The sequence below is a fragment of the Centruroides sculpturatus genome, unplaced genomic scaffold (assembly GCF_000671375.1).
Source record: "Centruroides sculpturatus isolate CEXI.00-Female unplaced genomic scaffold, Cexi_2.0 scaffold1125, whole genome shotgun sequence".
NCBI lineage: Eukaryota > Metazoa > Arthropoda > Arachnida > Scorpiones > Buthidae > Centruroides > Centruroides sculpturatus.
In genome coordinates, this window is record NW_019385469.1 from 272,527 (window position 1) to 288,609 (window position 16,083).

Here is a 16,083-nt window from a genome sequence, read left to right on the forward strand (position 1 = left end):
GTTACTAGTTTCAAATTATAATTTGAAACGTCCAATCAAATATTTCTTTTGTTAATATTTTTTTTCTATTTAAAAATTTGAAGAATTCATTCCAACATATCATTTCATAAAACGAAAATAAATCGAATCATTTATAATTCTTTTTTAATAATTTTGATCCAAATTTCAAAACATAGAGTGCGTATTAAATCAAGCAAAATATAATTCTTACTGTAAAAATGTTTTAAATAAACATAACTATATTAGTGATGTTTAATTTAATTATGTTTCAAAAGGTTTGAGTTATCTAAATTCGTGACTTTTGAATATAATTTTTCTGTAAATATTGGAATCATTTATTTTGCATTTTTCGATACTTCATGTAGTATATATACATAAAAATATTTTGTTAATACTGTATTACAACGATTATCTTAGTATAGATAAAGTAAATAATTTAATTTTTTTAACATTGAAAATAGGTTTTGTTCTTCAAATTGGATATAATTGCGATAAAAAAATAAATCATATATATATTTTTAAAAAATTAATTTTAAATAATTTCGAAATAAATTTAAAATCTTTCTTTTGCGAAGCTAGAAAACAACAAAAATATAAAATTCTGGAATTTCCAATGATCTTTAACTTTATGAATGATGGAATAAAACTAAGCTAAAAATGTATTTATAAAATATTTTAGTTTCCCGTCCAATCATATTTAAATACCTCATAAATAGAAAAATCAGCAATTATCGGTTAGATAAACTATAATAGACACTATTAAATAAAAGACAATATCTTTTAAAATTAAAAAGATCAAAAACCTTTACATATATATTTTTTTCTTTTCCTTTCTTTATATGATACTCAATAATTTACAGTAATATTGTATATTTTTTTATTTTTATTTTTTATTTTTACTACAGAAAAATTACATTAGTCGAATTCCTTAAAGCATACAATTTTATATTTAAAAAATATATAAAAGTATAATAAATGAATGCAAGATAATTAATCTACCGTATGAAAATTGAGCATAAATAGACATAAGATGCAATTATAAATTTAAACTTTTAATGAAATGAAAATACATATTTTTTTTAAAATTTCAAACTGATTAAATCACTAATATGTGCTACAGAACTGGGCTTTCATTTTATAAATTCTCAAATATTTTAATTATGATGTTTAGAATAAATATTACAGCAAACCGTCTATGTAAATGCTAAATTGCTCGTTATTAAAGCATATCATTTTTTGGACAGAAAAAATAAATATTAGTTTAAAAAACCTTTATTAAACTATCAATAAATTATCTGAAGCAAATTTTATAAGAAACTTTATAAAACTTTCTTCATCTCAAAATTAAACAACCATTTGATTTAGTTTCTGAAAAAATCTAAAGTATTCGTTTGATACTTTAGATTTTATCTATGAACTAAATCATTGAAGAAAAACTGAAAATTTTTCTCAATACAAGAATATTACAAAATTCTGAAAACATCGATATTTTTTCCAGCAAATTTTTAAATTACAATCTGTGAAATATTTTGTATTTTAGTAAGTGCTTGCACAAATTGACTCTATTAAAACAGTATTGAATAAATTCTTTAATGTTTAAATTGCCTGAAAACAGTAAGTATATGCCACAAATTTCAAATAGTTTTATATAAAAAAAATAATAATAATAACTTAGAAAGAGTAAGTTTAATAATTTAGAGTAATCAATGTGTTTTATGACATCCTGGCAACTAAATATTGATAAATTATCAAGGCTCCAAATAAAGACATCAAAATGACGATTCCAAAATTTTGTTATTTACTGTATACCATATAAAGAAATTATTAATTATCAGCAGTTGGCATTATTATTAAATAATTGATTTATACTAAAAAATACTAAAGTTGAATTAGTAAATTCTTACCATTTGTAAGAATATATTTTCAAGATTTATACCTTAATATCTTACTCATTAATTAGGAAATAACTAAAATAAATGAACGACCGATTAATATAATAATTTATAAATTAAAAATTACTATTGTCATTAGAACAAAAATTTAGATTAGTATTAATTTCCTGCCAAATGTGCAAAGTAAAAATTTTTAAACATATTTTGTTAAATAAAAATTTGATCATATTGCCTTTGTGTTTGAATGTTTATTTAAAGACGTTTCAGAAGAAATTATTTCTAAACTCTGAAAATTTCAAAGAGAGTATTGACATGCTAATAAGATTTAAAAGAACTGCCAAAATAATGTAAATTATAATAGCACAAATCAAAATTTTATACGTAAAAAATAAAATTCCAGAACACAGAATTAAAAATGATATTGATCAATTCATAAATCATTTGCTTTACAAAAGATAAAACATTAAATTTTTCAAAATATATCATTCATATCCAACATTATGTTTTATGACGAATACATATAGCCAATTCTGTATTGCTTATTGACCGAAATTCCATGACAGAGGTCTACTCTCAACTAATTGTTGCTTTTTTATTCTTCCATTTAAATATTCTGCTGTTGCCTTATGTATGTAAGACCAAGAACCATGCAATAATATAAAACAAATGGTGGTTCCCATAATGCTGCAGCCGTCCGTGCTAATTATCATAATTTGCAAACTATTTTACATTATCCTTCCTGCTAACATTTTTAGTCTTATAATCTATTTGTTATGCAAAATGTGATACTCAAAGCAAACATATCGGGGAACTAGTCAATTTTTTATGTGATTTATTCCCACGGGATGTTCCCTTCATTGCACTGTGTAGTATTATAATCCAAGACTGTAGATAACGCGCTGAAAAAATAAAAGCTACAGTTCGTTTTACCAAGAATAGTGTCTTAATTACTTTCAAAAATATACACAGAAATTACAATATGCTTATTGATTTTAAATTAACTGTTTTAGAAAACTTTTATATATGTGACATTTATCCAGATAATTTCAGCTTTATACTTTCATAATAATCAAATTAGATTTTTAAAATGTTTCAGGACAATATAAAAAAATATTAGAAAAATTTTATATTAATTTTAAATAAATTTTAAAAAAAAATCTGTGCTTAGCACATCTCACTTTTAATAGCTTGTTATAAAATTCAACATATATAAAAAGTTTATGTATCCATAAAAATTTGAAGAATTCTAATAGAAGATTACAACTATTTCACAATCTCTGGGGACAAGCAAAGAAAATTAGGTGAGGAAAGTTTTTCTAATTTTGGAAAAAATTTTATAAATTGTTTTTGATTTATAAGTTGTATTGATTTATCATTTAAAAAAAATGATAATTATATATTTACAATGAAGATGATGTTAGTTCATTTATACAATTTTTATTAATAAAAGAATTACTTTTTAATTATTAATATTGCTAATATTTAGTATTATAAAATACACCAGATGATCGTAATTAAAGTACTCCTGTTCAACGCTTTCTAGTGAGATATTTAATAGTCCAGATCAACCAAATCTGATATGGTAACATTTCGAGACAGACGGAAGGTATCTCCATAAAAAAATAGTACTAAAATTCTCAATATGGAATTTTGGTGCTGCAAGCAACAAACATTAAATTTCGAAAAGACGCTCATGAGATACAGAGACCTTGAGTTGCAGGGGATAATGCTCAATATGTCTTCATTCTGAAGATAAAAATGTACAGGTGATGAACAGTTAGTTGATGACCGTAATTGATCCTTTGTAATGTTTCTCACATTTTTCAAGACTACCAAAAATTTCAACATGCCCTTGATAAACCCCACAGTATCCCCATAATAAAAATCACACAGATTTTACGATCAAAAACACCAAAAGTGATATAGTGGTAAGTTTTGGTATTTTTGGTACTAATACTTTTCTTAACTGAAATGCTTTTAATTACGATCACTCAGTAAATTAATATTATAGGTAAATAATTTAAATAAGTAAATTTTTACAATATTTGATTTATTAATTGACTTAATTTTTAATTTTATTAAACACGTTTTTAATTGTAGAGAGTTAATTACATTATTATTACTTCTATTACAACTATTTCACAATCTCTGGGGACAAGCAAAGAAAATTAGGTGAGGAAAGTTTTCTTTCCTCACCTAACTTTTAGAGAGTTTTAGAGACGAAGTTTACTTTCGTCACAGTAACTTAAAATGATTTTAAGTTACTTTATAAAACATTATATATTTTAAATGTTTCATTTAAAATCATTGTTTTTTTATAAATGTCTGAAATCTTTATATATAATAATAATTAAATAATTTCAAATATTTTATAACAATTTCGAATAATTAATTATATCTCAAAAACAAAATAAAATATAAGCAAGCCAACAAAAAAACCAAATATTTTTAAAAATCTGTACAAACTATGTAAATAATTTATCAAAAATCCAAATAAGAAGATATAAATAAACGAAACTTATATGATTTAGGTTTTTAATTTTTATATAATAAGTATATATAAGCTTTAACTTATATGCAAGCTGCTAGTACTATTATTTAGTTATTATATGTTTTGACTTAGAAGTAAAAAGAAAGTTTAAGAAAATATGAGCATTTAAAAATCATTAAATGGACCATATGAAATTTTAAAAAAAATCTTAATTACAATAAAATTCATAATCCAAAATATAAAATTAAATTTAATTCAGTAATTTTGCTAAAAAGAATTACACATCTCATAAAATAAAGTATGATAAAATGTTTGGATACATATTGATCTGTGTAAATATAGTTTTCCCTGTAAATAGGTATGTTATAAATAGTCTCATTCAAATAAATAATAAATAAGATTTGGAAATGCTGCTCAAACAGGAAAACGGAATCAAATACTGCTTATCGTAAGTTCAATTTTTATTGATTTTGTTGTCGACAAAATTCTGTAATAAATCGTCTTCAGTTACATTATTTTCATTGAGGTTTTCCCTTGTAATTTTGTTTAATAATTTTTTATACTTTTTCATCGCATTGCGTTCCTTACTTTTGTGTTTATATCATCACATTGAGTATAGTTAATATATACCTGTTAAATTTGAATTTTAGCCTCTATTTTAGACTATTAAAACATAAATGATTGCATGATTCTTGACAATTTAATCTGCCATTGAGATAAACATTATTGTATTTAGTACTGTACTGAAGTAGAGCACGGATATTCTGAATTTTGAATTTGCCTTTCTCTAGAAATTATTGAATATAAAACACATGTTTGAGACTAAGTAATCATTATTTTGAATATATTCTATATAACTAACAGAGAAACCGAACTTGTCAATCTACTCGTTACAATCCTGAAATATTTTCATTCGCTTTCATCCCTAATAGGCTTTATCCGTGAAACAAACATTTTGGTTTTCATTAACGATATTTTAATGATTAACAAGAAGCTATAGGGCCTATCACTTTTGAAGTAACGTATATGATTTGAAACAATGAAAAGTTGTTGATTGAATTTTCAATTACGCAAGGTCATTAAAACATTATTATTCGCTATTGTTTTTAGAAATGTGTAATGATTTCTTCACATAGTGAACAATTAAACAATTTTCTTTCATCGTTTACATTAGTTGTCAGAAACATACAAAACGAACAAATTGATACACAAATATAAACTGTTTTTGTAAGCATCATGGTAAGCATTAAAAAATACAATTCGTATTCCGGTCTATCAACATCTAAAAATGCTAATTTTTAGATGTTGATAAACCGGAGTACGAATTTTTTTTGTCTTTAATCGTAACTGATGATCTTACCATATGAAGTGAAGTGTTTTCTGCATTCCAAAAGACCTGAATATGTTGTTTAGGATCAAAAAGTTGATAACACTAAAAACATACTCACAAACTTTTAAGCAAAGCACTTTTATTTACTTCAAATAACCTTTCCTCCTGTAATTACAACAAGCAAATAATATATAACGTTTACAACACGATGTGTTTTTTGCAAATTAATAAATTTACATATCGAAAAATAGTTCATAGTTCGAAACTTAGTAAATTATTTATACAACTTTTCCATAAATAATATTGAATAAATATTTTAATTCGTGGAATTAAGTTATTTTCAAATCTTAACAGATCTCCAGGAACTTTGCGATAAACTCGTGTATACAGGATGTAACAGAACTACGTGTCAGTATTTTAGAGATAGATTCTAGGGTCGAAAATAGGCTAAAAACTTCTATAAACATTTAAAACATATATTAGCTGGGACATAAACATACTTTAAAAAATTTCACAAAGAATTCTTCTTTGGACATAACTCTATAAGTGTCCTTCGTTCGCCTTTAGGATATAACACTTTAAAAAATATAATACCTTTAAAAAATAAAAATTTATATTTTTTATTATATTTTTTAAAGTGTGCAAGCCGCCGCCAGAGAGAATTTTTTAACGTTTTGCATATTGAGGCTTGGAATAGTAGCCTCAAAAGAAACGTCATCTCCGCCAGTGAAATTGTTATATCCTAAAGGCGAACGAAGGACACTTATATAGTTCTGTCCAAAGAAGAATTCTTTGTGAAATTTTTAAAATCCTCTATAAAAGATTTTAAAAATTCTCTTCATTTTAGACATCCGGCCTGCCAAAACATGAATTGTGCGTCAGCGACCGCAGAAGGTATTTTTGAACGGTATTTGTAAATTATTGTTTAATTTTGTTAAAAAACCACCGAAATATTATATAAAGTAAATACATTGAAAAACTTGGACTTTTCAATGTATACAGGATGTAACATTTCTTACTGTAAAGTGGATGGATAATGAAAAATCGCGGATAAGGCTTTGTTGACATTTATTACAGTAAAGCTTATTTGGACAATATTTATTTACTTTAAAGCATAAGAAATATTATTTATTTACAGAAGCATAAAAAAATTCAAAATTACTTTAAAAAGTTCAAAACTCAAGTGTTAGTACTTTGGCAGAATACTTGAAAAGTATACCTTTTTGGCATGTCAGATCTCGAAAACAAAGTAAATTTTGAAAAAACGTCATAGATTTAAAAACTTTTCTGATTCCAAAATCTATCGCTAAAATATTGCCACAGATTTTCGTTACACCGTGTATATACCAAAGAAATTTTAAGAAAGAAAATCTCTAAAACTCTAAAGTACTATTGAAATAAAATAAAATTATTGTAATTGGCTAATATTTACATTCTTTTATTGGTGTATTTCCATAGAAAATTTGGTTTCCTTCAAATATCCTTTGAGTATGTAGAATATGAATACAGGAATAAATACACTTTGATTTGGTTATTACCTGAATCAATTTAAAAATATGTTTTTGTCTTCTGTTTTTATAGAATATTAAATATTTTGTTAACGTTATAAAACTTTTATAAGGAAACATTACTGTATAATCAAGTTTTCATAAAATACATATTGACTTTTTCTTATTAAAACAAAAATAAATATTCGTTTTCCATCATATATTCAGTTTCGCAAAACAGATTAAATAAATAACTGAAAATTTTGTCTAAAATAAAAATTTGATAAGCGTATCTCATTATATCGTAGATAATGATAGAACTATTTGCATATATAAAGGAGCTAAAGGATTACACTCCCCTAAAAATATAAATAAATTAAATTTGAATTATTTTTATCAAGTTTAATTTAAATATAATACTGATACAATTTATTTATTTTTTAAAGTATTTTTGTTCTGAAAATGTGTTAATAAAATATAAGACATAATTTAAGTTTTTTTTTTTTTATTAAANCAATTTTTTATGTGATTTATTCCCACGGGATGTTCCCTTCATTGCACTGTGTAGTATTATAATCCAAGACTGTAGATAACGCGCTGAAAAAATAAAAGCTACAGTTCGTTTTACCAAGAATAGTGTCTTAATTACTTTCAAAAATATACACAGAAATTACAATATGCTTATTGATTTTAAATTAACTGTTTTAGAAAACTTTTATATATGTGACATTTATCCAGATAATTTCAGCTTTATACTTTCATAATAATCAAATTAGATTTTTAAAATGTTTCAGGACAATATAAAAAAATATTAGAAAAATTTTATATTAATTTTAAATAAATTTTAAAAAAAAATCTGTGCTTAGCACATCTCACTTTTAATAGCTTGTTATAAAATTCAACATATATAAAAAGTTTATGTATCCATAAAAATTTGAAGAATTCTAATAGAAGATTACAACTATTTCACAATCTCTGGGGACAAGCAAAGAAAATTAGGTGAGGAAAGTTTTTCTAATTTTGGAAAAAATTTTATAAATTGTTTTTGATTTATAAGTTGTATTGATTTATCATTTAAAAAAAATGATAATTATATATTTACAATGAAGATGATGTTAGTTCATTTATACAATTTTTATTAATAAAAGAATTACTTTTTAATTATTAATATTGCTAATATTTAGTATTATAAAATACACCAGATGATCGTAATTAAAGTACTCCTGTTCAACGCTTTCTAGTGAGATATTTAATAGTCCAGATCAACCAAATCTGATATGGTAACATTTCGAGACAGACGGAAGGTATCTCCATAAAAAAATAGTACTAAAATTCTCAATATGGAATTTTGGTGCTGCAAGCAACAAACATTAAATTTCGAAAAGACGCTCATGAGATACAGAGACCTTGAGTTGCAGGGGATAATGCTCAATATGTCTTCATTCTGAAGATAAAAATGTACAGGTGATGAACAGTTAGTTGATGACCGTAATTGATCCTTTGTAATGTTTCTCACATTTTTCAAGACTACCAAAAATTTCAACATGCCCTTGATCATAGTATCCCCATAATAAAAATCACACAGATTTTACGATCAAAAACACCAAAAGTGATATAGTGGTAAGTTTTGGTATTTTTGGTACTAATACTTTTTTTAACTGAAATGCTTTTAATTACGATCACTCAGTAAATTAATATTATAGGTAAATAATTTAAATAAGTAAATTTTTACAATATTTGATTTATTAATTGACTTAATTTTTAATTTTATTAAACACGTTTTTAATTGTAGAGAGTTAATTACATTATTATTACTTCTATTACAACTATTTCACAATCTCTGGGGACAAGCAAAGAAAATTAGGTGAGGAAAGTTTTCTTTCCTCACCTAACTTTTAGAGAGTTTTAGAGACGAAGTTTACTTTCGTCACAGTAACTTAAAATGATTTTAAGTTACTTTATAAAACATTATATATTTTAAATGTTTCATTTAAAATCATTGTTTTTTTATAAATGTCTGAAATCTTTATATATAATAATAATTAAATAATTTCAAATATTTTATAACAATTTCGAATAATTAATTATATCTCAAAAACAAAATAAAATATAAGCAAGCCAACAAAAAAACCAAATATTTTTAAAAATCTGTACAAACTATGTAAATAATTTATCAAAAATCCAAATAAGAAGATATAAATAAACGAAACTTATATGATTTAGGTTTTTAATTTTTATATAATAAGTATATATAAGCTTTAACTTATATGCAAGCTGCTAGTACTATTATTTAGTTATTATATGTTTTGACTTAGAAGTAAAAAGAAAGTTTAAGAAAATATGAGCATTTAAAAATCATTAAATGGACCATATGAAATTTTAAAAAAAATCTTAATTACAATAAAATTCATAATCCAAAATATAAAATTAAATTTAATTCAGTAATTTTGCTAAAAAGAATTACACATCTCATAAAATAAAGTATGATAAAATGTTTGGATACATATTGATCTGTGTAAATATAGTTTTCCCTGTAAATAGGTATGTTATAAATAGTCTCATTCAAATAAATAATAAATAAGATTTGGAAATGCTGCTCAAACAGGAAAACGGAATCAAATACTGCTTATCGTAAGTTCAATTTTTATTGATTTTGTTGTCGACAAAATTCTGTAATAAATCGTCTTCAGTTACATTATTTTCATTGAGGTTTTCCCTTGTAATTTTGTTTAATAATTTTTTATACTTTTTCATCGCATTGCGTTCCTTACTTTTGTGTTTATATCATCACATTGAGTATAGTTAATATATACCTGTTAAATTTGAATTTTAGCCTCTATTTTAGACTATTAAAACATAAATGATTGCATGATTCTTGACAATTTAATCTGCCATTGAGATAAACATTATTGTATTTAGTACTGTACTGAAGTAGAGCACGGATATTCTGAATTTTGAATTTGCCTTTCTCTAGAAATTATTGAATATAAAACACATGTTTGAGACTAAGTAATCATTATTTTGAATATATTCTATATAACTAACAGAGAAACCGAACTTGTCAATCTACTCGTTACAATCCTGAAATATTTTCATTCGCTTTCATCCCTAATAGGCTTTATCCGTGAAACAAACATTTTGGTTTTCATTAACGATATTTTAATGATTAACAAGAAGCTATAGGGCCTATCACTTTTGAAGTAACGTATATGATTTGAAACAATGAAAAGTTGTTGATTGAATTTTCAATTACGCAAGGTCATTAAAACATTATTATTCGCTATTGTTTTTAGAAATGTGTAATGATTTCTTCACATAGTGAACAATTAAACAATTTTCTTTCATCGTTTACATTAGTTGTCAGAAACATACAAAACGAACAAATTGATACACAAATATAAACTGTTTTTGTAAGCATCATGGTAAGCATTAAAAAATACAATTCGTATTCCGGTCTATCAACATCTAAAAATGCTAATTTTTAGATGTTGATAAACCGGAGTACGAATTTTTTTTGTCTTTAATCGTAACTGATGATCTTACCATATGAAGTGAAGTGTTTTCTGCAATCCAAAAGACCTGAATATGTTGTTTAGGATCAAAAAGTTGATAACACTAAAAACATACTCACAAACTTTTAAGCAAAGCACTTTTATTTACTTCAAATAACCTTTCCTCCTGTAATTACAACAAGCAAATAATATATAACGTTTACAACACGATGTGTTTTTTGCAAATTAATAAATTTACATATCGAAAAATAGTTCATAGTTCGAAACTTAGTAAATTATTTATACAACTTTTCCATAAATAATATTGAATAAATATTTTAATTCGTGGAATTAAGTTATTTTCAAATCTTAACAGATCTCCAGGAACTTTGCGATAAACTCGTGTATACAGGATGTAACAGAACTACGTGTCAGTATTTTAGAGATAGATTCTAGGGTCGAAAATAGGCTAAAAACTTCTATAAACATTTAAAACATATATTAGCTGGGACATAAACATACTTTAAAAAATTTCACAAAGAATTCTTCTTTGGACATAACTCTATAAGTGTCCTTCGTTCGCCTTTAGGATATAACACTTTAAAAAATATAATACCTTTAAAAAATAAAAATTTATATTTTTTATTATATTTTTTAAAGTGTGCAAGCCGCCGCCAGAGAGAATTTTTTAACGTTTTGCATATTGAGGCTTGGAATAGTAGCCTCAAAAGAAACGTCATCTCCGCCAGTGAAATTGTTATATCCTAAAGGCGAACGAAGGACACTTATATAGTTCTGTCCAAAGAAGAATTCTTTGTGAAATTTTTAAAATCCTCTATAAAAGATTTTAAAAATTCTCTTCATTTTAGACATCCGGCCTGCCAAAACATGAATTGTGCGTCAGCGACCGCAGAAGGTATTTTTGAACGGTATTTGTAAATTATTGTTTAATTTTGTTAAAAAACCACCGAAATATTATATAAAGTAAATACATTGAAAAACTTGGACTTTTCAATGTATACAGGATGTAACATTTCTTACTGTAAAGTGGATGGATAATGAAAAATCGCGGATAAGGCTTTGTTGACATTTATTACAGTAAAGCTTATTTGGACAATATTTATTTACTTTAAAGCATAAGAAATATTATTTATTTACAGAAGCATAAAAAAATTCAAAATTACTTTAAAAAGTTCAAAACTCAAGTGTTAGTACTTTGGCAGAATACTTGAAAAGTATACCTTTTTGGCATGTCAGATCTCGAAAACAAAGTAAATTTTGAAAAAACGTCATAGATTTAAAAACTTTTCTGATTCCAAAATCTATCGCTAAAATATTGCCACAGATTTTCGTTACACCGTGTATATACCAAAGAAATTTTAAGAAAGAAAATCTCTAAAACTCTAAAGTACTATTGAAATAAAATAAAATTATTGTAATTGGCTAATATTTACATTCTTTTATTGGTGTATTTCCATAGAAAATCATTTAACAATTTCTATATCTACGGATTTACATACCGGTTGATCGTAATTAAAGTACTCCTGTTCAACGCTTTCTAGTGAGATATTTAATAGTCCAGATCAACCAAATCTGATATGGTAACATTTCGAGACAGACGGAAGGTATCTCCATAAAAAAATAGTACTAAAATTCTCAATATGGAATTTTGGTGCTGCAAGCAACAAACATTAAATTTCGAAAAGACGCTCATGAGATACAGAGACCTTGAGTTGCAGGGGATAATGCTCAATATGTCTTCATTCTGAAGATAAAAATGTACAGGTGATGAACAGTTAGTTGATGACCGTAATTGATCCTTTGTAATGTTTCTCACATTTTTCAAGACTACCAAAAATTTCAACATGCCCTTGATAAACCCCACAGTATCCCCATAATAAAAATCACACAGATTTTACGATCAAAAACACCAAAAGTGATATAGTGGTAAGTTTTGGTATTTTTGGTACTAATACTTTTTTTAACTGAAATGCTTTTAATTACGATCACTCAGTAAATTAATATTATAGGTAAATAATTTAAATAAGTAAATTTTTACAATATTTGATTTATTAATTGACTTAATTTTTAATTTTATTAAACACGTTTTTAATTGTAGAGAGTTAATTACATTATTATTACTTCTATTACAACTATTTCACAATCTCTGGGGACAAGCAAAGAAAATTAGGTGAGGAAAGTTTTCTTTCCTCACCTAACTTTTAGAGAGTTTTAGAGACGAAGTTTACTTTCGTCACAGTAACTTAAAATGATTTTAAGTTACTTTATAAAACATTATATATTTTAAATGTTTCATTTAAAATCATTGTTTTTTTATAAATGTCTGAAATCTTTATATATAATAATAATTAAATAATTTCAAATATTTTATAACAATTTCGAATAATTAATTATATCTCAAAAACAAAATAAAATATAAGCAAGCCAACAAAAAAACCAAATATTTTTAAAAATCTGTACAAACTATGTAAATAATTTATCAAAAATCCAAATAAGAAGATATAAATAAACGAAACTTATATGATTTAGGTTTTTAATTTTTATATAATAAGTATATATAAGCTTTAACTTATATGCAAGCTGCTAGTACTATTATTTAGTTATTATATGTTTTGACTTAGAAGTAAAAAGAAAGTTTAAGAAAATATGAGCATTTAAAAATCATTAAATGGACCATATGAAATTTTAAAAAAAATCTTAANTGACTTAGAAGTAAAAAGAAAGTTTAAGAAAATATGAGCATTTAAAAATCATTAAATGGACCATATGAAATTTTAAAAAAAATCTTAATTACAATAAAATTCATAATCCAAAATATAAAATTAAATTTAATTCAGTAATTTTGCTAAAAAGAATTACACATCTCATAAAATAAAGTATGATAAAATGTTTGGATACATATTGATCTGTGTAAATATAGTTTTCCCTGTAAATAGGTATGTTATAAATAGTCTCATTCAAATAAATAATAAATAAGATTTGGAAATGCTGCTCAAACAGGAAAACGGAATCAAATACTGCTTATCGTAAGTTCAATTTTTATTGATTTTGTTGTCGACAAAATTCTGTAATAAATCGTCTTCAGTTACATTATTTTCATTGAGGTTTTCCCTTGTAATTTTGTTTAATAATTTTTTATACTTTTTCATCGCATTGCGTTCCTTACTTTTGTGTTTATATCATCACATTGAGTATAGTTAATATATACCTGTTAAATTTGAATTTTAGCCTCTATTTTAGACTATTAAAACATTAATGATTGCATGATTCTTGACAATTTAATCTGCCATTGAGATAAACATTATTGTATTTAGTACTGTACTGAAGTAGAGCACGGATATTCTGAATTTTGAATTTGCCTTTCTCTAGAAATTATTGAATATAAAACACATGTTTGAGACTAAGTAATCATTATTTTGAATATATTCTATATAACTAACAGAGAAACCGAACTTGTCAATCTACTCGTTACAATCCTGAAATATTTTCATTCGCTTTCATCCCTAATAGGCTTTATCCGTGAAACAAACATTTTGGTTTTCATTAACGATATTTTAATGATTAACAAGAAGCTATAGGGCCTATCACTTTTGAAGTAACGTATATGATTTGAAACAATGAAAAGTTGTTGATTGAATTTTCAATTACGCAAGGTCATTAAAACATTATTATTCGCTATTGTTTTTAGAAATGTGTAATGATTTCTTCACATAGTGAACAATTAAACAATTTTCTTTCATCGTTTACATTAGTTGTCAGAAACATACAAAACGAACAAATTGATACACAAATATAAACTGTTTTTGTAAGCATCATGGTAAGCATTAAAAAATACAATTCGTATTCCGGTCTATCAACATCTAAAAATGCTAATTTTTAGATGTTGATAAACCGGAGTACGAATTTTTTTTGTCTTTAATCGTAACTGATGATCTTACCATATGAAGTGAAGTGTTTTCTGCAATCCAAAAGACCTGAATATGTTGTTTAGGATCAAAAAGTTGATAACACTAAAAACATACTCACAAACTTTTAAGCAAAGCACTTTTATTTACTTCAAATAACCTTTCCTCCTGTAATTACAACAAGCAAATAATATATAACGTTTACAACACGATGTGTTTTTTGCAAATTAATAAATTTACATATCGAAAAATAGTTCATAGTTCGAAACTTAGTAAATTATTTATACAACTTTTCCATAAATAATATTGAATAAATATTTTAATTCGTGGAATTAAGTTATTTTCAAATCTTAACAGATCTCCAGGAACTTTGCGATAAACTCGTGTATACAGGATGTAACAGAACTACGTGTCAGTATTTTAGAGATAGATTCTAGGGTCGAAAATAGGCTAAAAACTTCTATAAACATTTAAAACATATATTAGCTGGGACATAAACATACTTTAAAAAATTTCACAAAGAATTCTTCTTTGGACATAACTCTATAAGTGTCCTTCGTTCGCCTTTAGGATATAACACTTTAAAAAATATAATACCTTTAAAAAATAAAAATTTATATTTTTTATTATATTTTTTAAAGTGTGCAAGCCGCCGCCAGAGAGAATTTTTTAACGTTTTGCATATTGAGGCTTGGAATAGTAGCCTCAAAAGAAACGTCATCTCCGCCAGTGAAATTGTTATATCCTAAAGGCGAACGAAGGACACTTATATAGTTCTGTCCAAAGAAGAATTCTTTGTGAAATTTTTAAAATCCTCTATAAAAGATTTTAAAAATTCTCTTCATTTTAGACATCCGGCCTGCCAAAACATGAATTGTGCGTCAGCGACCGCAGAAGGTATTTTTGAACGGTATTTGTAAATTATTGTTTAATTTTGTTAAAAAACCACCGAAATATTATATAAAGTAAATACATTGAAAAACTTGGACTTTTCAATGTATACAGGATGTAACATTTCTTACTGTAAAGTGGATGGATAATGAAAAATCGCGGATAAGGCTTTGTTGACATTTATTACAGTAAAGCTTATTTGGACAATATTTATTTACTTTAAAGCATAAGAAATATTATTTATTTACAGAAGCATAAAAAAATTCAAAATTACTTTAAAAAGTTCAAAACTCAAGTGTTAGTACTTTGGCAGAATACTTGAAAAGTATACCTTTTTGGCATGTCAGATCTCGAAAACAAAGTAAATTTTGAAAAAACGTCATAGATTTAAAAACTTTTCTGATTCCAAAATCTATCGCTAAAATATTGCCACAGATTTTCGTTACACCGTGTATATACCAAAGAAATTTTAAGAAAGAAAATCTCTAAAACTCTAAAGTACTATTGAAATAAAATAAAATTATTGTAATTGGCTAATATTTACATTCTTTTATTGGTGTATTTCCATAGAAAAT